We start from the raw sequence: 25,125 nt of genomic DNA, 5'->3' as shown, positions 1-25,125 counted from the left end.
CCCTGGATGTCTACTTTCCAATGCCTTTGGAAGAGCATTATTTGGAGCTCTACAGCTCGAGTTACACTTCTTGGAAGGTGAAGAGGTCAGCTGGCCTTACTACAGGTTGATACCATGTTCATCTTTGCACTTTCAGGGCAGGTTTTCTCCCTCAAATTTAGTGTCCACCATATAGTGCCATATATCCTTGGAAAGCTCTGGAATCCTACTTTCCAATGCCACTGGAATCACCTCATTTGGAGCTTTGTGGCTCAAGTTATTCTTGTTTGAAGAAGGCATGGTCAGGCTGCCGGGTGAGATTTTCCCCACGTTAGTGTTCACGTTAGTGGCACTAACGTGGCCACTAACGTAGGCCTTCTTTTCTTTGCAAACGTTAGTGGTGTTCACTTTTTCCACTAACTTTCACAGCTGCCTCCTTTGTTCCACGTTAATGCTCACGTTAGTGGCCTTGGCTTCGCAAACGTTAGTGGCGTTTACTTTTTTCACTAACTTTCATAGCTGCCTCCTTTCTTCCACGTTAATACCATTAACTTTCTCACTAATGTTGGGACTTCTCTTTTCTTCCACGTTAGTGCCCACGTTAGTGGAGCTAACGGGGTCGCTAACGTGGGTCTTCTTGCCCTTCGCTAACGTTAGTGGCGTTAACGTTCTCACTAACTTTCCAAGCTTTCCTTCCTTCCACTTTAATGGCCACGTTAGTGGCACTAACGTAGCCACTATCGTGGCTCTTCTCTGCTTCTTGTTACCTAAAATCAATCAAACAAAGTACATCAAAGTCTTGCTCTTAATCATGAGATCATGCATCATCCATTTTATCATTCAATTCATGCATAATTCTCATGAAATCATTCAAAATTCACAATGTTTGCTTGAATCATGGTATGAATGCATTTTCAACCAAGTACTTTCTTATTTCCTAAGAAAATGCATGAAACTAACCTAAAGCATACAAAAAATGGCTAGTAAAACTAGCCAAGATGCCCTGGCATCATCGTTGCCGGGGATTGATTTAGATTAACAATGATTAAGTAGGTGATAATCTAGATTAAGCATTTTCATTTGTTTTTATTAAGCCTACTAACTGTTCGAGATTTTGTTTCTACTAACTATAACTTCACTCTAGCAATAGAGTGTTCTGCTTTTGTTTTTCTTTTTTTGGTTGGTTTGTGTTGTATGCAAGGAGGAAGAAGATGTGTATCTACCTCTTTTGATTCGGAACCAGAGAGAACCTTCTTGAGATTGAGAAGATAAGCCAGAGAGAAGGGAGTAATTGGAGAAGAAGAGTCAGAAAAGGGAGATTAAGAGATGGAGGATAATCTCCCTAATCTACTAGAGGAGGTGGCCAACAACAATGGCCAACCCCAAGGAGAGTTCTAGCTCTTACACCTTCCCCAACCCAAGAAACTGTGGGAGCAGTATACTCACTCCAAATGTTCATCCCAATAACTTTAAGTTGAAGCCTCAACTTATCACTTTGGTGCAAAATAATTGTTCTTATGGAGGAGGTCCTCTGGAAGACCCAAATAAACACTTATCTGTCTTCCTGAGGATATGTGAAACAGTCAAAACAAATGGTGTGCATCCAGATATCTACAAGTTGCTTTTATTTCCATTCTCTTTGAGGGATAAGGCATCTCAATGGCTGGAGACATTTCTCAAAGAAAGCATCAATACTTGGGATGATTTGGTGAGCAAATTCTTGGCTAAGTTCTATCCACCTTACAGAATCATCAGGTTGAAGACAGAAGTACAGACTTTCACCCAAATGGATGGAGATTCACTTTAAGAGACATGGGAGAGATATAAAGCCTTGATTAGGAAATGTCCACCTGAAATATTTAGCGAATGGGACAGACTTCAGAATTTCTATGAGGGCTTGACTCTAAAAGATCAGGAGGCCCTGGATTACTTTACAGGAGGTTCAGTACAGCTAATGAAGACAGCTGAAGAAGCTCAGAATTTCATAGACACTATGACCAACAATCAATACTTTTATGCTCATCAAGGGCAACGCCAACCAGCCCCAAAGAAAGGTGTGTTGGAGCTTGAAGGTGTCGACACCATATTGGCACAAAACAAATTGATGCACCAACAAATCTAACAGCAAATAGAGATGATGGAAAAGAGAATAGATGGACTTCAAGTGGCCACAGTAAATACAGCAAGTCAACCTTCAAGTGGATGGGGCCAAGGTGAAGAAGTTTTTGAGAAATGCAACAATGAGCAACAACCAGAGCAAGTCCAGTACATGCATAACTCCTCAGGATCTTCTCAGAATGACTTCCATGGTGACACTTACAATTCATCCTGGAGGAACCATCCCAACTTTAGGTGGGGGTGATAATCAAAATTCATGGCAGAGGAACCACAATTCCAACAACTCCCGCAACACAAACAACCAAAGTCATTCATCCAATAATACTAACCAATTCAGGAACCCACAAAACACATATCACCAATCCTACAACAACTCACAAAACCACCAGAATAACTTCTCCACACACACATTCTACCCACAAAATACCCCTGTAAATAATTCAAACAACTTCTAGCAACAACCATCTCATTTCACACAACCACAACCAAATCCAGACTCTCAGAGAATCTCTAGTCTAGAGATAATGATGGAGAAACTTATGAAAAATCAAGAGATGGCAAGACAAGATCAGGAAGCTGCAAGAAAAGACCAAGCCCTGGCATTCAAAAACCAAGAGGCCTCAATCAGAAATCTTGAAAGACACATGGGGTAAATGGCTAAACAAATTTCAGAAATAGGAGAGAAGAGAGTGAATGCCTTCCCTAGTGACACTGAAAACAATCCAAGAGACATAGGAAAAGCCATCAAATGGGAGGAGTGTGTAATGACCCAACTTCCAGTATGCCATGGTCATACAAGAAGCCAAGTGTTACCAACTTGTTCTTCCTAATTATTAACTATTACTTAATATATGAGCCTGTTCCTTGTTAGAACGTTGCCAATTTCACGAGAAATTTTTTTTCTTAGTATCGTTGCGGTGGTAAGGTAAAATAAACAAGCATACATTGAGAGAAATAAAAGGAAGTATAAAGAAACATAGAAACACAGCTAATAATATATATCATGTACACTATAGCAAAACATGTAGCGTTTACACAAGATCAGGTCAGTTTACATCCTCATCAACCTACGTAGCTAATATATACACGACACTCCCAGGGCCTGGTCCATACAAAAAGCCACTGAAATGGCGCCCAGGCTAGCCTAACCACTATATAGCTCCTAGCTCTCGGGTGTACTAACACAAGTGAGAGACTAACTAACTGATAATGTCAGACTAGAGTGTCATCAAAAGAATGCCCCTACTGCTATCATACTATATCTACACATGGCCGTTCAGAAGATCGTCATGAGGCTCGCCCATCTCTTCATCCTGCTCTATCTCTATCTCAGGATCCTCCTCCTCCTCCTCGTCCGCAGCTACATCTATACCCTCTGACCCACCAGAAGCAATGCTGTCACTATGTACAAAACCATTCGCGAGCACAAGTCTGTTTGCATAAATAGGAGCTACCCTGTCGTCCGGTAGTGTCGGGTCATCAGGCTGTGGAAAGTTAGGAATGGGCTCAGGGAAAAGTCCCACTCTGGTGGAATCACAGGTACATAGTCACCAACTAACTCGGGCTCATCAGGAATGATAGGCTCAGGTGCCGCCTCGTTCAAGGGTTGAGCTGGTATAGGATGTCCGGGTCCATCGGGAAAAGGATGTCCAGGTGCGTTAAGGTATAACCAGGACAAGGGAAAGTCGTAGGGAGCGTCAGCATAAAAAAGCGGACTATACAAAGGATGTTGGAAGGGACGTTTTGTAACGCGTAACGTCTCATACGAGGCTCCGCACTTAGAATGTAGTAACCATAGTACACTGGATCCTCGTAAATGTATAGGTCTTCGACTTCATAGAATATCACGCCCAATTCCATCTGAAGGGAAAGAGAGAGAAGGGGGTAAGAACTGCGGAGTTCTTAGTAGGGCCGGGGTTATTAGTTACATTCATTTATTCGGCGTCAATTAGCAGGCGAATAATGGGATATAGCAAAGCAGTAAATAGAAGATAAAGATAGATAGAGAAAGTAGAGAAAATAGAAAGAAGAATACAAACAGAAGAATACAAAAAAATAAAACACAGATATAGCATAGATGCAAACAAACATAGAGCAATAGATCATACACACAAGAAGGAAAGGAACAGAGAATAATGTGCAGACAAGAATGATGCATGTCTAGTCCTACTGCAGGTAATGAGCTCATTTGTCAGTTTCTACCCTCTCCCGACGTAACCCAGCATTACCAGCTGGATATGGCTTTCCTGTTGGCTATACCTCTGTGTACAGGAAATAACCCCTCTGCCACCACAGGGTCCTCTACACGCAGGAAATAACATATCTGCCACTGCAGGGATGTATGCCGACACACCTTCTGTATATAGGAAATAACCCCTCTACCACTACAGAAATGGAACAGGTGGTCACGGTACTTCTGTAGCAAGAAATAACCCCTCTACCTTACAGAAATAGAATATGAATCTGTACCGCAGGAAAGCGTTCTCAGTGGTCGCACCACCATCTATCTGACTGCTTCAATGCAGAGGATGAACATATAGATATCTCTGGGGTTGCCTTAATGCAACTAATGAATAACTTTTCAATAGGTCCTCTGCTCTCATTCTCTTTACTCTGCTCTGATTACTTTTTTTCTTGGGTATCTCTTTACTCTGCTCTGATTACTCTGTTTAACGTTAGCATTTAAAGCTTATATAAATTTCGGTATGAATAGTTAGCCTGTCCCAGGTATAGGTTCATTAAGTCTATACTGAGTTTAACTTTTCATATAATACCTAACCCTAGTCGCAACTCAAGGACTAACTATGTTGCCCTAATTCGTTCACTAATCTCTGTCTGTTTTTTTGTTATTAAAACTTTACAGACTTTTCTTTGGTTTTTATCTTTTCTTTAACTTTTTATCTTTCTTTTATCTTTTCCTCACTAACATGTTATTACGACTCCCTAAGTATTTTATGAAGGTAATTATGAGACTCTGCGCTTAAAGTTGTCTTTCTAAAGCTTTTACAGAAAACTGCATTTTTCGCATTATTTTATTATTTTTATTTAAATATTATTTTTAATTAAATATTATTATTTAATATTTTATTATTATTTATTATTTTATCATTAAATTTTCGAAAATTACCCCTCTTTAACTTTTAACCTTTAAAATTTACTTTTTATCACCCGTAACTTCTAATATTTCTACTTTAACTACCCTAACTTTCAGAAATTACCAAATAACCCCCCAAACACCAAAAATTTTACTTCCTTGCCCTTTTAAGGATATAAAACATGTTCTTCATTGTTCTTCATCACACTCAAAGTGTTCTTCGTGTTCTTCGTAAATTCTTCAGATTCTTTCTCTATTTTTCCCCGTTTTTCAGCCTTTTCAGCAATCGATTTTTATCATAATTCATAATAAATTACCAGCGACAAAAACCCTATCTTTTTCACATGATTTTAACACAAATTGAACCTCAATTTAAGCCTAGGGTTTCATTTTTCCAGAAGCTCCAAGAACATGAACTCAAAGCTTGAATTTCATCAAATTTCATGAAAATTTCACCAAATTTTCACCAAGAATCAATCATATATTCAACCAATTTTTAGCACAGCCAAATCATATAACATTCACACAAATCAAACACAAATAATCAAGATTAATTTCGTCAAACCCTACCTGGTTTTGTTGCTCCTAATTCGGTTAGACTTCCAGGTGGTCCTTAAGCACTTTTTCCTCCTACATCACATCTAGAACAACTTTAAATCCAAAAATTCTCAACTGACTTAATCTCACTCAGCATGTTAGGAAAGGATTTCTCACCTTAGACTTGCTGGAAATTAACGTTTCTTGGCCCTCAAGTCAAGTTAAGCATGATTTCTAAGGAAGAACATCAAGAAAACACATGTTTAAGCATGTTTCCTTGAAACCGAAGCAAAAGGGAGATGGTGCATCCAAATCACCTTGATTCCAGACCTGATAAGTCATATGATCATGTAGATAAAGAAGAGAGAATCATTTTAGTCGGATTGGAATTTTGATCTGAGTTTTAGTTCAGCAGAAATCAAGCTTTGAAGATTTGGAACTAATAACTTTTCTCTCTTTTTCTCTCTTGGAAATTTCGGCCACAAGGAGCAAATGAACCAGACTTGGGGGTTTTTGGGGTGTAGGGTGAGTTGTGATTGGTTGGCTTGGAGGTGGGTTAAAATAATATTAAAATATCTCAGGTGTATAATTACTAAAACTAGATGTATCGGAACACTTGTAAAAACATCTCTATAAATTATTTTCTGAGCTACTAGCATAAATGACACTAGTAACATATTTATTGTGAGAATAAAACATGTATAATGAGGCCTTAGCATTGCTAAAGTCATCAGGGAGTGCTGGTGCTAAGCTGTACCAGTAAACTGTGAACCCGGTTAAACCGATTTTCTGTTTTTAACTAAAACTAATCAGGTAACCTTATAATATCATTCAAGAAGTTTCTAATACTATTATAATGGTAATATTATCCTATTACCTCTCTTCTCTCATGAATCGAGTCTGGTTCATCAAACTGAGACTATTTACGAAAAACAGAATCAAAACTCCTAACCGAGACGGCTCAAAAACTAGGTTCTTCGTGACTGCGTTATCGAGCTTGCTTCAGAAAAGGTTTTAACTTAAGAATGACATAATAACAATGAGGATTGAGATACTTGATGATATATCAGAGGTTCTCCCCTTACTAATCTTCCGGAGAAATCCGTACTTTCAGAAAAGATCTCGTGTCTTCAAAAACCGGGGTTGTTACATTCTACCCTCCTAAAAGAAAATTTTGCCCTCAAAATTTTATTACCTGAGAACAGATGTGGGCAGTCAGCTTTCATTCTATCTTCCAGTTCGCAAGTGTGCTCTTCTTCTCCTCTTGGTTCCCATGCTACTTTAACTAAGCAAACAATCTTGCCTCTTAGCTGCTTATCACTCTTTCTACGATCTGAACTGGTGATGCTTGATATGTCAAATTATTTCGTAACTGTACTGTCTCTAGTTGTAAAATGTGACTCTCGTCGGGAATATATTTCTTAAGTTGCGAGACATGAAAAATATCATGAAGATTTGACAGGTATGGAGGAAGGGCTACCTGATAAGCTACTGGACCAACTCTTTTAACTATTTGGAAGGTCCTATATATCAAGGGTTAAGCTTTTTAGTCTTAAGGGCTCTACCTATTCCAGTAGTCGGGATTACTTTTAGAAAGACATGGTCTCCCTCACTAAACTCTAGGGGTCTACGTCTATTATCGGTATAGCTCTTTTGACGGCTTTGTGCTGTTTGGATCTTTTGAGGAATCCCCTTTATCTTCTCAGTAGTTTCTTGCACTAAGTCTGGACCTAAGACACTAGATTCTCAGTCATCATTCCAACACAATGTTGTCTGACATCTTCTTCCGTAGAGAGCTTTATATGGTGCCATCCCGATACTTTGTTGATAACTGTTGCTGTAGACAAACTTGATTAACGGCAAGTATTTATCCCAACTGCCTTGGTTATCCATCACACAAGATCTCAGCATGCCTCTAATGTCTGGATTATCCACTCTGATTGTCCGTCTGTCTGAGGATGGTATGCTGTACTCATATGCAGCTCTGTTCCCAACGCTTTCTGAAAAGCTCCCCAGAATCTGGAAGTAAACCTCGAATCTCGATCTGAAACAATTGACGAAGATATTCCGTGCAATCGTATGATTTCTTGAATATATATCCATGCCAGACTTTCTAAAGTATAGTCAAATCGAATTGGAAGGAAATGCGCCAATTTTGTCAATCTGTCCACAATTATCCATATGGCATCATGTCTTGTTGAGGTTATTGGCAACCCCGTGACAAAATTCATGGTGATCTACTCCCATTTCCATTGCGGTATCTCCAAGGGTTGCAGGGTTCCTAACGGCTTCTGATGTTCCACCTTCACCTTCTGGCAGGTTAAACATTTTGAGACATAATCAGCTACTTCTTTCTTTAAGCCCGGCCACCAGAATATTTGTTTCAAATCTTGATACATCTTTGTCACTCCATGATGCATAGAGAATCTACTTTGATGAGCTTCTGCAAGAATCCTTTGTCACAAATCCCCAGAGCTAGGCACACAAATTCTGTTCTTGTATTTCCAGAGACTGCTACGATCTTGTTTTACAGCTTCTAGTTCCTCTGCTCCCATCCGTGACAGCATCATCATCATTTCTGAATCCTGTGCTTGTGCTCGCTGAATACAAATCTTGAAATCTGGTGTTATATGCAACTGTGCCAAACGAACTCCACTTGGTGCCTCAGTTATACCCAGCAAGTCCGAGAAAACTCCGAACTTCTGTAACAGTCATAGGTGGTTCCCATTGCACTACTGCTTCAATTTTTGAAGGATCCACTGCAATTCCTCCCTGTGATATAACATGCCCCAAAAATGCCACCTTCTCTGTCCATAATTCGCACTTTGATAGTTTAGCATATAACTTTCGAGTCCTCAATATCTGCAATACAGTCGTTAGATGTCCTTCATGCTCTCTTTCTATCTTCGAATAGATGAGGATATCATCTATGAAAACTACTACGAACTAATCAAGGTACGAACGGAAAATACGATTCATGTAATCCATGAAAATCGCAGGAGCATTAGTTAGTCCAAATGACATAACCATATACTCAGAGTGACCATATCGAGTTCTAAATGTACTCTTCGGTATATCTGACTCTTTCACTCGAATCTGGTGATAGCCTGATCGCAAATCAATCTTTGAGAACACAGTTGCACCTTTTAACTAATCCATCAAATTATCTATCCGTTGAAGTGGATACTTGTTCTTGATAGTGACTTTATTTAGCTGTCGGTAATCTACACAAAGTCTCATTCCATCGTCCTTCTTCTTTACCAACAATACTAGAGCTCCCCAAGGTGATGCACTAGGACGAATAAATTTCTTTTCAAGTAGCTCATCCAACTGCTTCTTCAATTCTGCAAGTTCCAGTGGTGACATCCGGTACGATGCTATGGAAATCGGTCCGGTTCCAGGTACTAGTTCAATGCTGAATTCTATCTCTTGCCGAGGAGGAAACTTAGGTATGTCCTCCGGGAAAACATCAAGAAATTCCTTCACCAATCAGATTCGTTCTAAGCTTAATTCACTGTCATTCGAGCTAGCCGCTAACAGAACGTACCCCTCACAACCACTCCCGTCTAAGGTAAGTCTTACAGAATTCAGATATAAAGTATGGGACAGAAATGGTTTAATATCTAAACTATCAGATGGAATAACAACAGTTCTTTCAAAACAATCAAGGAAAACATGATACATAGATAACCAATCTAATCCTAGAATAACTTCTAAACCACATAGAGGCAAATAGATTAGATCTTGTATAAAAGTCATATCCCTAATAGCAAATGGTACTTGCAGGCACACTAAATTGGTTAATACATTTTGGGATCCAGGTGTATGGACAATTAAATCAAAGTTTAATTCAGAGAAATCTAATCCTAACTCACGAGCCACAGTTAAAGAAATAAAAGAATACGATGCACCCGAATCATACAGTACAGTTAGAAACCAATCCTTGACATAACACTGACCTTGGATCAGGACGTCTGAGTGCATGGCATCATTAGCACTCATGGCAAATACTCGACCTTGTTGTTGGGTTTGCACTGGATTTTGAGCAAATCCTTTTGGGAAATTCCTCACCAAGTGTCCAGATTCTCCACAAGTTAAACAAGCATTCATTCTTTACAGCATCCAAATTCTCACATAGCCATAGTCATGGAGATCATAACAGCTATGAGGATAGCTGTGCCTTGCATCGATTCGTCGTTCGGAGCTCGATTAAACTATGCCTATTCACAGTCATTAAGCTCCTATCCGCACCAAATAATTAACATTAAGGTGATCAGTCTTAATATTTCAAGTAAGGCACGAACATTTCCAAAATGATCTCTCATAGACATTCATAACAAATATATCTTAAAGATACCCTAACAGCATGAGACACAGAATAGAGTATGCATTGAAGCATAGTCAGTCCATTCCCCAGTCTCTATTGGGAACAAACTACTCTGATACCAAATTGTAATGACCCAAGTTCCAGTATGCCATTGTCATACAAGAAGCCAAGTGTTACCAACATGTTCTTCCTAATTATTAACTATTAGTTAATATATGAGCCTGTTCCTTGTTAAAACGTTGCCAATTTCACGAGTAATTTTTTTTCTTAGTATCGTTGCGGTGGTAAGGTAAAATAAACAAGCATACATTGAGAGAAATAAAAGGAAGTATAAAGAAACAAAGAAACACAGCTGATAATATATATCATCTACACTATAGCAAAACATGTAGTGTTTACACAAGATCAGGTCAGTTTACATCCTCGTCAACCTACGTAGCTAATATATACACGACACTCCCAGGGCTTGGCCCATACAAAAAGCCACTAAACTAGCGCCCAGGCTAGCCTAACCACTATATAGCTCCTACCTCTCGGGTGTACTAACACAAGTGAGAGACTAACTAACTGATAATGTCAGACTAGAGTATCATCAAAAGAATGCCCCTACTGCTGTCAGACTATATCTACACATGGCCGTTCAGAAGATCGTCATGAGGCTCACCCATCTCCTCATCCTACTCTATGTCTATCTCAGGATCCTCCTCCTCTTCGTCGTACACAGCAGCTATACCCTCAGACCCACCAGAAGCACTGCTGTCACTATGTTAAAAACCATTCGCGAGAACAGTTCTGTTCGCGTAAATAGGAGCTACCCCATCGTCCGGTAGTGCCGATTCATCAGGCTATGGAAAGTAAGGAATGGGCTCAGGGAAAAGTCCCACTTTGGTGGAATCACAGGTACGTAGTCACCAACTAACTCGGGCTCATCAGGAATGATAGGCTCAGGTGCCGCCTCGTTCCAGGGTTGAGCTGGTATAGGATGTCCGGGTCCATCGGGAAAAGGATGTCCAGGTGCATTAAGGTATAACCAGGATAAGGGAAAGTCGTAGGGAGCGTCAGCATCAAAAAGCGGACTATACAAAGAATGTTGGAAGGGACGGTTTTGTAATGCGTAACGTCTCATACAAGGCTCCGCACTTAGAATGTAGTAACCATAGTAAACTGGATCCTCGTAAATGTATAGGTCTTCGACTTCATAGAATATCACGCCCATTTCCATCTGAAGGGGAAGAGAGAGAAGGGGGTAAGAACTGGAGAGTTCTTAGTAGGGCCGGGGTTATTAGTTACATTCATCTATTCGGCGTCGATTAGCAGGAGAATAATGGGATATAGCAAAGCAGTAAATAGAAGATATAGATAGATAGAGAAAGTAGAGAAAACATAAAGTAGAATACAAACAGAAAAATACAAGAAAATAAAACACATATATAGCATACACGCAAACAAACATAGAGCAATAGATCATACACACAGGAAGAAAAGCAACAGAGAATAATGTGTAGACAAGAATGATGTATGTCTAGTTCTAGTGCAGGTAATGAGCTCTTTTGTCGGTTTCTACCCGCTCCCAATGTAACCCAGCATTACCATCTGGATATGGCTCTCCTGTTGGTTATACCCCTGTCTACAGGAAATAACCCCTCTGTCACCACAGGGTCCTCTGCACGCAGGAAATAGCACATCTGCCACTGCAGGGATGTATGCCGACACACCTTCTGTATATAGGAAATAACCCCTCTGCCACTACAGAAATAGAACAGGTGGTCACGGTACTTCTGTAGTAGGAAATAACCCATCTGCCTTATAGAAATAGAATATGAATCTGTACCACAGGAAAGCGTTCTTAGTGGTCGCTGATGAGCGGATAATTTATACCCTTTTTGGCATTGTTTTTAGTATGTTTTTAGCATGTTTTTGTTAGTTTTTATTATATTTTTATTAGTTTTTATTTAAAATTCACTTTTCTGGACTTTACTATGAGTTTGTGTATTTTTCTGTGATTTCAGGTATTTACTGGCTGAAATTGAGGGACCTGAGCAAAAATCTGATTCAGAGGCTAAAAAGGACTGCAGATGCAGTTGGATTCTGACCTCCCTGCACTCGAAGTGGATTTTCTGGAGCTACAGAAACCCAATTGGTGCACTCTCAATTGCGTTGGAAAGTAGACATCCAGGGATTTCCAGAAATATATAATAGTCCATACTTTGCCCAAGATTTGATAGCCCAAACCGGCGTTCAAAGTCAGCATCAGAATTTCCAGCGTTAAACACCGAAACTGGCACCAAAGTGGGAGTTAAACGCCCAAACTGGCACAAAAGCTGGTGTTTAACTCCAGGAAAAGTCTCTACACAAAAATGCTTCAATGCTCAGCCCAAACACACACCAAGTGGGCCCGGAAGTGGATATTTATGTCATTTACTCATTTCTGTAAACCCTAGGCTACTAGTTCTCTATAAATAGGACCTTTTGCTATTGTATTTTCATCTTGGAATCTGAGTCTAATCTTTGAGTAGTTCTATGCTACCTTAGATCATGTTTTGGGGCTGGCCTCATGGCCATGCCTAGACTATGTTCTTATGTATTTTCAACGGTGGAGTTTCTACACACCATAGATTAAGGTGTGGAGCTCTGCTGTACCTCGAGTATCAATGCAATTACTATTGTTCTTCTATTCAATTCAGCTTGTTCTTGTTCTAAGATATCACTTTTTCTTCAACTTGATGAATGTGATGATCCGTGACACTCATCATCATTCTCACCTATGAACGTGTGCCTGACAACCACTTCCGTTCTACCTTCGATTGAGTGTTTATCTCTTGGATTCCTTAATCAAAATCTTCGTGGTATAAGCTAGAATTGATGGCGGCATTCTTGAGAATCCGGAAGGTCTAAACCTTGTCTGTGGTATTCTGAGTAAGATTCAAGGATTGAATGACTGTGACGAGCTTCAAACTCGTGATTGTGGGGCGTTAGTGACAGACGCAAAAGAATCACTAGATTCTATTCCGACATGATCGAGAACCGACAGATGAATAGCTGTGCTGTGACAAAGTGCGTTGAACATTTTCACTGAGAGGACGGGATTGTAGCCACTGACAACGGTGATGCCCAACATACAGCTTGCCATGGAAAGGAGTAAGAACGATTTGATGAAGACAGTAGGAAAGCAGAGAGATGGGAGGGACAAAGCATCTTTATACGCTTATCTGAAATTCTCACCAATGAATTACATAAGTATCTCTATCTTTATTTTATGTTTTATTTATCTTTTAATCATTCATCATCCATAACCATTTGAATCCGCCTGACTGAGATTTACAAGATGACCATAGCTTGCTTCATACCAACAATCTCTGTGGGATCGACCCTTACTCACGTAAGGTTTATTACTTGGACGACCCAGTGCACTTGCTGGTTAGTTGTGCGAAGTTGTGATAAAGAGTTGAGATTACAATTGTGCGTACCATGTTGATGGCGCCATTGATGATCACAATTTCGCCGCACCAAGTTTTTGGCGCCGTTGCCGGGAATTGTTCAAGTTTGGACAACTGACGGTTCATCTTGTTGCTTAGATTAGGTACTTTTTCTTTTTATTTTTCGGAAAAATTTTTTCAAAAATACAAAAAGATTTTCTATTTTGTTCTTCAGAGTTTTTAAGAATGAATTCTAGAGTTTCATGATGATCTGTTGAAGTCTGGCTGGCTGTGAAGCCATGTCTAATCTTATTAGACCGAGGTTTCAACTTATCATCACAAGAGCTTGTTGATTTCTATCAATTTTGCTGTTGTTAGCAATGATCTGCTAAAGCTTAGCTGGCCATTGGCCATGTCTAGTGTTTTGGACCAGAGCTTTCATTGAAAGCTTGGCTGGTTAGTAAGCCATGTCTAATTCCTGGACCGGAGTCTTAGACTAGCATTGCAATGATTCCTGGAATTCTTATTAAAAATTTTGAATCCCTTCTATTTTCTTTTCCACTCAAGTTTCGAAAATCACAAAAAAAAAAATTATAAAACCATAAAAATAAAAAATATTTTATGTTCTTGTTTGAGTCTAGTATCAATTTTTAAGTTTGGTGTCAATTGCATGTTTCTGTTCTTCTTGCATTTTTCGAATTCATGCATGTTCTTCATTAATCTTCAAGTTGTTCTTGATGATTTCCTTGCTCTGATCTTTAAATTCTCTTGTTTAGTGTGTTTTGTTGTTTCTCATATGCATTCTCAATTTGTTAGTGTCTCCTATATGAAAATTTTTTAAGTTTGGTGTCCTGCTTGCATTGTTTATTTGATCTTAGTTGCATTTTTATTGTTTCTCATCATTAAAAATCCAAAAATATTTTCAAAACTATGTCTTTTCAAGTCAATAATACAGAGAATTGAAGATTCAGAACAGTCAGCAGAGGAATCAAACAGAAAAAGCTGGGCGTTCAAAACGCCCAGTGAAGAAGGGAAACTGGCGTTTAACGCCCAAAAAGGTAGAGATTTGGGCGTTAATGCACATTTTTTTAAGTTTTCAAAATTTTTCAAAATCAAATCTTTTTCAAATCATATCTTTTCAATCATATATTTTCAAAATCAAGTTCTTTCCATTTTCAAAAATACTTGCTAACAATTAATGATTTGATTCAAAAATTTCAAGTATGTTGCCTTTTCTGCTGAGAAAGGTTTAATGTTTGAATCATATCTTTTCTAATTAGCCAAGTGATTAATTTTAAAAATCAAATCTTTTTAAAATTATTTTTCAATCATATCTTTTTGAAACCATAACTTTTCAATCATATCTTCTTAATCACATCTTTTTCAAAATTTAATTTTCAATCATATCTTTTTGAATTATAAATTCAAAATCTTTTTCAAAAAAATCACTTTATTTCTTTCCCAACTTCAAATTTCGAAAATCATTCATCAAGTTTTCAAAATTTTCTTTTAATTATTTCAAAATCTTTTTAATTTATTTTCGAAAATTCTTCCCCTCTTCTCACATCCTTCTATTTAAGGACTAACACTCCTCCATTATCAATAATTCGAATTTTATCTCTCTTGATAAGTTCGAATTCTTCTACCTCCTCCTTCTATTATTCTTTTCCTCTGACACCTCAAGGAATCTCTGTACTGTGACATAGAGGATTCCATATTTTCTTGCTCTCTTCTCTTTCATATGAGCAGGAGCAAAGAAAAAAGGCATTCTTGTTGAGGCTGATCCTGAACCTGAAAGGACCTTAAAGCGAAAGCTAAGAGAAGCTAAGGCACAACTCTCTGTAGAGGACCTAACAGAAATCTTCAAACTAGAAGAAGACATGGCAGCCGAAAACGACAACAATGCCAACAATGTAAGAAAGGTGCTTGGTGACTTTACTGCATGATCGGAAATTTTTTTGGAAGAACGAATTTCTCCAAAACACCCAAAACTAACCGGCAAGTGCACCGGGTCGCATCAAGTAATAATAACTCACGGGAGTGAGGTCGATCCCACAGGGATTGAAGGATTGAGCAATTTTAGCTTAGTGGTTGATTTAGTCAAGCGAATCAAGATTTGGTTGAGAGATTTGTGATTTGCAGAATTTAAATTGCAGAGAAAGTAAAGGGAGTGGGTAAATTGCATGAAAGTAAAGAGAACTGAAATTTAAAGTGCTGAATCTTAAAGAACAAGAAATTAAATGGCAGAAACTTAGAACGCAAGAAATGTAAATTGCAGAATCTTAAATTGCAAGAAATGTAAATGGCTTGAATTGTAAAGGGAATTGGGAATTGGATTTGTAGAGATTAAACAGGAGAAAGTAAAATTCAACAAGCAGAGAAATAGAAGATAACTTGGATTGAATCGGATCTCAAAACAGAAATGCAAATGAGATTGAAAAAGCATTAAACAGAGGATGTAAAATTGGAATTCAGATCTCAGGACCCAAGAGACTAGATAACCAAGTCTAGATCTCAGAACAATTGCAAAGGAAATGTAAATTGAAAAGAAAGTAGATGAAGAAGCAATTAACCGAAATTGAAATTCAATTAAGCAGAGAATTAAACAATATCCCAAGGTGAGATTGAAACAGAATTCCTTCAATTCTCCAACCCAAGATCCAAGATAAGTGTAATTGAAATTGAAAGCAAGAAAACTAAGAGGAAGGGAATTCAATTCTCCTTCCCCGAGACATAGAAATTAAAATTCACTCCACACCAAAAGCTCTCCGAAAACTCTCTATGAAAACTAAAAGGGAAAAGCTCCCTGCTGCAAGTATTGAAAATTCTAAAAAGGAAGCTCTCCGAAAAACTTAAATCCTATGCTATTTATACACTTTCTTCAAATGGTCTTCAAGCCTTCAATTGGGCCTTTGCTCTTGATGGAATTGGGTTAATAGAGGCCTTGGTTGATTGCTCTTGGAGTTTGGAGAAGAACCGAATTGAACCGGGTTTGGAATCATGAAAGCTTAAGTAAAAGTTTGAGTAAAAGTTTGAGGCAAACTTTTACTCCAACTTTTCACATCAGCCACCCTCTTTTGCTGATACCAACGTTGGGTCAAAAGTTTGGGGTCAAACTTTTGCTCCAACGTTGGCCTCCCCTTGCACACTCATGGCGCCAACGTTTGCCAAAAAGTTAGAGGCAAACGTTGGCGCAAACTTTTGCTCTCCAGGGTGTGTTGTTCATGCGCCAACGTTTGCCAAAAAGTTTGAGGCAAACGTTGGCGCAAACTTTTGCTCTCCAGGGTGTTGATTTGTGATGCCAAAAGTTTGCCAAAAAGTTTGAGGAAAACTTTTGCTCCAGCTTTTTGCCCAAAAGTTTGCACAAAAGTTTGAGGTAAACTTTTGGTCCAGCTTTTTGCCCAAAAGTTTGCACAAAAGTTTGAGGTAAACTTTTGGTCCAGCTTTTTGCTCCCTGGTTCATTTCCACTTATTCCAAAAGTTTGAGCTAAAGTTTGAGGCAAACTTTTGCTCAAACTTTTTGTCCTCTCTTCCTCCTAACCATTCCTTCTTGCTTCAACCTTTCTCCAAGCTTTCTTCACCTATCATTAATCAACCAAATACATCAAAGCTATGCTCAAAATCATGAGATATTCATTCTTTCATAATATGTGACAATTATAGCATAAAACCTCATGAAATAGCATGAATTCATACATGGTTGATTAAATCAAAGGAAGCATGAAAATCTACCCAATTGGCTTGCTTATGGCTCAAGAAAGTGCATAATTCAATTGAAAACAAAAGAAAAAGGCTAGTGAAACTAGGCTAAGATGACTTGTCATCACTGCACCTACTCTTGATTTCTATGGGAGAAGCATCTCAATCCCTGCCATTAGAGCAAACAACTTTGAGCTTAAGCCTCAATTAGTTTCTCTAATGCAACAGAATTGCAAGTTTCATGGACTTCCATTGGAAGATCCTCATCAGTTCTTAGCTGAATTCTTACAAATTTGTGACACTGTCAAGACCAATGGGGTTGACCCTGAGGTCTACAGACTTATGCTTTTTCCTTTTGCTGTAAGAGACAGAGCTAGGACATGGTTGGATTCACAACCTAAAGAAAGCCTGAACTCTTGGAAAAACTAGTCAATGCCTTCTTGGCAAAGTTCTTTCCACCTCAAAAATTGAGCAAGCTTAGAGTGGAAGTCCAAACCTTTAGACAGAAGGATGGTGAGTCCCTCTATGAAGCTTGGGAGAGATACAAGCAATTGATCAGAAGGTGCCCTTCTGACATGCTTTCAGAATGGAGCATCATATGAATCTTCTATGATGGTCTCTCTGAACTATCCAAGATGTCATTGGATAGCTCTGCTGGAGGATCTCTTCATTTGAAGAAGACGCCTGCAGAAGCTCAAGAACTCATTGAAATGGTTGCAAATAACCAATTCATGTACACCTCTGAAAGGAATCCTATGAATAATGGGACAAGTCAAAAGAAAGGAGTTCTTGAGATTGACACTCTAAATGCCATATTGGCTCAGAATAAAATATTGACCCAACAAGTCAATATGATTTCTCAGAGTCTGTCTGAAATGCATGCAGCAACAGGCAGTACCAAGGAAGCTTCCTCTGAAGAAGAAGCTTATGATCCTGAGAACCCAGCAATGGAAGAAGTGAATTACATAGGAGAACCCTATGGAAACACCTATAATCCTTCATGGAAAAATCATCCAAATCTCTCATGGAAGGATCAACAGAGACCTCAACAAGGTTTCAACAACAATAATGGTGGAAGAAACAGGTTTAGCAATAGCAAGCTTTTTCCATCATCTTCTCAGTAACAGACAGAGAATTCTAGGCAGAGCCACTCTGACTTAGCAACCATGGTCTCTGATCTAATTAAAACCACTCAAAGTTTCATGAATGAAACAAGGTCCTCCATTAGAAATTTGGAGGCACAAATGGGTCAGCTGAGCAAGAAAGTTACTGAACTCCCTCCTACTACTCTTCCAAGCAATACAGAAGAGAACCCAAAAGGAGAGTGCAAGGCCATAAACACAATCAACATGGCCGAATTTGGAGAGGAGGAAGAGGCAGTGATCACCACTGAGGAAGACCTCAATGGACGTCCACTGGCCTCCAATGAGTTCCCTAATGAGGAACCATGGGAATCTGAGGCTCATAATGAGAAAATAGAGATTTCATTGGATTTACTTCTGCCATTCATGAGCTCTGATGAGTATTCTTCCTCTGAAGAGGATGAAGAAGTTACTGAAGAGCAAGTTGCTAAGTACCTTGGAGCAATCATGAAGCTAAATGACAAGTTATTTGGTAATGAGACTTGGGAGAATGAACCTCCATTGCTCATCAAAGAACTGGATGACTTGACTAGGCAGAGATTACCTCAAAAGAGACAGGACCCTGGAAAGTTCTCAATCCCTTGTACCATAGGCACCATGACCTTTGAGAAGGCTCTGTGTGACCTAGGGTCAAGCATAAACTTTATGCCTCTCTCTGTAATGGAGAAGCTAGGGATCATTGAGGTACAAGCTGCAAGAATCTCATTAGAGATGGCAGACAATTCAAAGAAACAGGCTTATGGACTTGTAGAGGATGTCTTGGTAAAGGTTGGAGACCACTACATCCCTGCTGATTTCATAGTCCTAGAGACTGGGAAGTGCATGGATGAATCCATCATCCTTGGCAGACCCTTCCTAGCCACAGCAAAAGCTGTGATTGATGTTGACAGAGGAGAATTGATCATTCAAGTGAATGAAGAATCCCTTGTGTTTAAGGCTCAAGGATATCCCTCTGTAACCATGGAGAGGAAGCATGAAGAGCTTCTCTCAAAACAGAGTCAAACAGAGCCCCCACAGTCAAACTCTAAGTTTGGTGTTGGGAGGCCACAACCAAACTCTAAGTTTGGTGTTGAACCCCCACATTCAAACTCTAAGTTTGGTGTTGGGAGGTTCCAACATTGCTCTGAACATCTGTGAGGCTCCATGAGAGCCCACTGTCAAGCTACTGACATTAAAGAAGCGCTTGTTGGGAGGCAACCCAATGTTATATTTATCTATTTTCCATTGTTATTTTATGTTTTCTGTAGGTTGATGATCATGTGAAGTCACAAAAACAATTGAAAAAAAAAAACAGAATAAAAAACAGAGAAAAAAATAGCACACCTTGGAGGAAAATCTTGCTGGCGTTTAAACGCCAGTAGGGGCAGCAAATGGGCGTTTAACGCCCAGTCTGGCACCATTCTGGGCGTTTAACGCCAGAAAGGGGCACCAGACTGGCGTTTAACGCCAGGAATGGGCAAGGAGCTGGCGTTAAATGCCAGAAAAGGGTAGCAGCCCGGCGTTTAACGCCAGAATTGGCAGAAAGGGCATTTTTGCACGCCACTTGGTGCAGGGATGAGCTATCCTTGACACCTCAGGATCTGTGGACCCCACAGGATCCCCACCTACCCCACCTCTCTCTCTCTTCTTCACCCATTCACCAATCACCTCAATACCTCTTTCGCAAAAAACCCCTCACCTATCAAATCCCACCATTCTCTTCACCACTCACATCCATCCTTCATAAAACCCCACCTACCTCACCATCCAAATTCAAACCACTTTCCCTCCCAAATCCACCCATACTAGCCGAACCCTACACCCCTCTCAACTCCTATATAAACCCATCTTCACTCCTTCATTTTCACACTACCTCAACACCACTTCTCCCCCTTGGCCGAACCACAAAGCCTCCTCCATCTCCTCCATTTTTCTTCTTCTTCTGCTCTTCTCTTTCTTCTTTTGCTCGAGGACGAGCAAACCTTCTAAGTTTGGTGTGGTAAAAGTGTTGCTTTTTGTTTTTCCATAACCATTTATGGCACCTAAGGCCGGAGAAACCTCTAGAAAGAGGAAAGGGAAGCCAAAAGCTTCCACCTCCGAGTCATGGGAGATGGAGAGATTCCTCTCAAGGGTGCATCAAGACCACTTCTATGAAGTTGTGGCCATGAAGAAGGTGATCCCCGAGGTCCCTTTTAAACTCAAAAAGAGTGAATATCCGGAAATCTGACATGAGATCCGAAGAAGAGGTTGGGAAGTTCTTACCAACCCCATTCAACAAGTCGGGATCTTAATGGTTCAAGAGTTCTATGCTAATGCATGGATCACCAAGAACCATGATCAAAGTGTGAACCCGGACCCTAAGAATTGGCTTACAATGGTCCGAGGGAAATACTTAGATTTCAGTCCAGAAAATGTAAGGTTGGCATTCAACTTGCCTATGATGCAAGGAGATGCACACCCCTACACTAGAAGGGTTAACTTTGATCAAAGGTTGGACCAAGTCCTCATGGACATATGTGAAGAGGGCGCTCAATGGAAGAGAGATTCAAGAGGGAAGCTGGTTCAACTAAGAAGGCATGACCTCAAGCCCGTGGCTAGGAGATGGTTGGAGTTCATCCAACGCTCAATCATTCCCACTAGCAACCGGTCCGAAGCTACTATAGACCGGGTTATCATGATACATAGTATCATGATTGGAGAGGAAGTGGAAGTTCATGAGGTTATATCCTAAGAACTCTACAAGGGGGCGGACAAGTCCTCCACTATGGCAAGGTTAGCCTTCCCTCATCTCATTTGTCACCTCTGCAATTCGGCTGGAATTGACATAGAGGAAGACATCCTCATTGATGAGGATAAGCCCATCACTAAGAAAAGGATGGAACAAACAAGAGATCCCACTCATGGACAAGAGCATGAGGAATTTCCTCATCATGAAATCCCTGAGATACCTCAAGGGATGCATCTTCCTCCACAAAACTATTGGGAGCAATTCAACACCTCCCTAGGAGAATTAAGTTCCAACATGGGACAACTAAGGGTGGAGCACCAAGAGCATTCCATCCTCCTCCATGAAATAAGAGAAGACCAAAGAACCATGAGAGAGGAGCAACAAAGGCAAGGAAGAGACATTGAGGAGCTCAAGGACTCCATAAGATCTTCAAGAGGAAGAACAAGCCGTCATCACTAAGGTGGACCCGTTCTTTAACTTCCTTGTTCTTTATTTTCCTGTTTTTCAAAAATTGTGCTTTATGTCTATTTATGTTTGTGTCTTTATTACATGATCATTAGTGTCTAAGTGTCTATGCCTTAAAGCTATGAAAATGAATCCATCACCTTTCTTAAATGAAAAATGTTTTTAATTGAAAAAGAAAAAGAAGTACATGAAATTTTGAATTTTAAAATAGTTTAATTATTTTGATGTGGTGGCAATGCTATTGTTTTTCTGAATGAATGCTTGAACAGTGCATATTTTTGAATTTGATTGTTTATGAATGTTAAAATTGTTGGCTCTTGAAAGAATGAAAGGAAAAAGAGAAATGTTATCTGATGATCTGAAAAATCATAAAATTGATTCTTGAAGCAAGAAAAAGCAGTGAAAAGCTTGCAAAAAAAAAAAGAAAGAGGCGAAAAAAACAAAAGAGAAAGAAAAAGAAAAAGCAAGCAGAAAAAGCCAATACCCCTTAAAACCAAAAGGCAAGGGTGATAAAAAGGATCCAAGGCTTTGAGCATCAGTGGATAGGAGGGCCCACAGGAATAAAATCCTGGCCTAAGCGGCTAAACCAAGCTGTCCCTAACCATGTGCTTGTGGCGTGAAGGTGTCAAGTGAAAACTTGAGACTGAGCGGTTAAAGTCGAGGTCCAAAGCAAAAAGAAGAGTGTGCTTAAGAACCCTGGACACCTCTAATTGGGGACTCTAGCAAAGCTGAGTCACAATCTGAAAAGGTTCACCCAGTTATGTGTTTGTGGCATTTATGTATCCAGTGGTAATACTGGAAAACAAAGTGCTTAGGGCCATGGCCAAGACTCATAAAGTAGCTGTGTTCAAGAATCAACATACTTAACTAGGAGAGTCAGTAACACTATCTGGATTCTGAGTTCCTATAGATGCCAATCATTCTAAACTTCAAAGGATAAAGTGAGATGCCAAAACTGTTCAGAAGTAAAAAGCTAAAAGCCCCGCTCAACTAATTAATAATGATCTTCATAGATGTTTTTGGAATTCATTTTATATTCTCTTCTTTTTATCCTATTTTATTTTTAGTTGCTTAGGGACAAGCAACAATTTAAGTTTGGTGTTGTGATGAGCGGATAATTTATACGCTTTTTGGCATTGTTTTTAGTATGTTTTTAGCATGTTTTAGTTAGTTTTTATTATATTTTTATTAGTTTTTATTTAAAATTCACTTTTCTGGACTTTACTATGAGTTTGTGTGTTTTTTTGTGATTTCAGGTATTTTCTGGCTGAAATTGAGGGACCTGAGCAAAAATCTGATTCAGAGGCTAAAAAGGACTGCAGATGCTGTTGGATTCTGACCTCCCTGCACTCGAAATGGATTTTCTGGAGCTACAGAAGCCCAATTGGTGCGCTCTCAATTGCGTTGGAAATTAGACATCTAGGGTTTTCCAGCAATATATAATAGTCTATACTTTGCCCAAGATTTGATGGCCCAAACTGGCGTTCAAATTCAGCATCAGAATTACCAGCGTTAAACACCGGAACTGGCACCAAAGTGGGAGTTAAACGCCCAAACTGGCACAAAAGCTGGCGTTTAACTCCAGGAAAAGTCTCTACACGAAAATGCTTCAATGATCAGCCCAAGCACACACCAAGTGGGCCCGAAAGTGGATATTTATGTCATTTACTCATTTCTGTAAACCCTAGGCTACTAGTTCTCTATAAATAGGACCTTTTGCTATTGTATTTTCATCTTGGAATCTGAGTCTAATCTTTGAGTAGTTCTATGCTACCTTAGATCACGTTTTGGGGCTGGCCTCATGGCCATACCTAGACTATGTTCTTATGTATTTTCAACGGTGGAGTTTCTACACACCATAGATTAAGGTGTGGAGCTCTGCTGTACCTCGAGTATCAATACAATTACTATTGTTCTTCTATTCAATTCAGCTTGTTCTTGTTCTAAGATATCACTTGTTCTTCAACTTGATGAATGTGATGATCCGTGACACTCATCATCATTCTCACCTATGAACGTGTGCCTGACAACCACTTCCGTTCTACCTTCGATTGAGTGTTTATCTCTTGGATTCCTTAATCAGAATCTTCGTGGTATAAGCTAGAATTGATGGCGGCATTCTTGAGAATCCGGAAGGTCTAAACCTTGTCTATGGTATTCTGAGTAGGATTCAAGGATTGAATGACTGTGACGAGCTTCAAACTCGTGGTTGTGGGGCGTTAGTGACAGACGTAAAAGAATCACTGGATTCTATTCCGACATGCTCGAGAACCGACAGATGAATAGCCGTGCTGTGACAGAGTGCGTTGAACATTTTCACTGAGAGGACGGGATTGTAGCCACTGACAACAGTGATTCCCAACATACAGCTTGCCATGGAAAGGAGTAAGAAGGATTGGATGAAGACAGTCGGAAAGCAGAGAGACGGGAGGGACAAAGCATCTTTATACGCTTATCTGAAATTCTCACCAATGAATTACATAAGTATCTCTATCTTTATTTTATGTTTTATTTATCTTTTAATCATTCATCATCCATAACCATTTGAATCTGCCAGACTGAGATTTACAAGATGACCATAGCTTGCTTCATACCAACAATCTCCGTGGGATCGACCCTTACTCACGTAAGGTTTATTACTTGGACGACCCAGTGCACTTGCTGGTTAGTTGTGCGAAGTTGTGATAAAGAGTTGAGATTACAATTGTGCGTACCATGTTGATGGCGCCATTGATGATCACAATTTCGCCGCACCAGTCGCACCACCATCTATCTGACTGCTTCAATGCAGAGGATGAATGATGTGTGGAAAACGATCCAACACAAAACTCACCGGCAAGTGTACCGGGTCGCATCAAGTAATAATAACTCACATGAGTGAGGTCGATCCCACAGGGATTGAAGGATTGAGCAATTTTAGTTTAGTGGTTGATTTAGTCAAGCGAATCAAGTATTGGTTGAGTGGTTTGTGCTTTGCAGAAACTAAATTGCATGAAATGTAAAAGGGGAAGGGGAAATTGCAGTAAATTAAAGAGTAGGAAAGTAAAGGAGCTGAATCTTAAAGTGCAAGTAAATTAAATTGCAGAAACTTAAATTGCAAGTAATGTAAATGGCTGAAGCTTAAAGTGCAAGAAACATAAATTGCTTGAATTGTAAAAGGGATTGGGAGTTAGAATTGCAGAAATTAAACAAGAACAAGTAAATTGCATTAAACATAAAAGAGAAAATTGAATTGCAGTGAAGTAGATCTTAAACAGAAGAGTAAAATGCTTTGAGAATTTAAAAAACAGAGAAAGCAATGCTTAATTTGCAGCAAAGTAAAAGAGGTTGACGATCTCAGGAGTGGAAGAGACTAGATAACAAGTCTAGATCTCAAATCCTTTCTTGATCCAACAAGAACAATTGCAAAAGAAACTGAAAAGTAAATTGCAGAAAGAGTAGAAGATGAAGCAGTAAATGGAAATTGGAATTCAATTATGCAGAAAAATTAAACAAGAGATCTCAAGGTGAGATTGAAACAGAAGTTCTTCAATTCTTCACCCCAAATCCAAAGCAAGAAAATAAAAGAGTGCTCAAGCAAGAACAAGGAAGAAGAGAGATCAATTCTCCTTTCCAATTCCCTAAGATCTAATTTCAAAAGC

General features: G+C 39.4%; 1 non-coding gene across 1 annotated transcript; it reads right to left on the bottom strand.

Annotated features, from left to right (window-relative positions):
* Positions 1-17,643: 17,643 nt before the first annotated feature.
* LOC148567327 (small nucleolar RNA R71) lies at positions 17,644-17,751 on the bottom strand. Its single transcript, XR_015882930.1, has one exon. It is a non-coding gene; the product is annotated as a small nucleolar RNA R71 (small nucleolar RNA).
* Between the last annotated feature and the right edge of the window lie 7,374 nt (positions 17,752-25,125).

The sequence above is a fragment of the Arachis ipaensis genome, chromosome B4 (genome assembly GCF_059453495.1).
Source record: "Arachis ipaensis isolate K30076 ecotype BB chromosome B4, ASM5945349v1, whole genome shotgun sequence".
Lineage (NCBI taxonomy): Eukaryota > Viridiplantae > Streptophyta > Magnoliopsida > Fabales > Fabaceae > Arachis > Arachis ipaensis.
The sequence above is the reverse complement of the archived record's forward strand: the minus strand, read 5'-3'. Positions and strand labels throughout refer to the sequence as shown.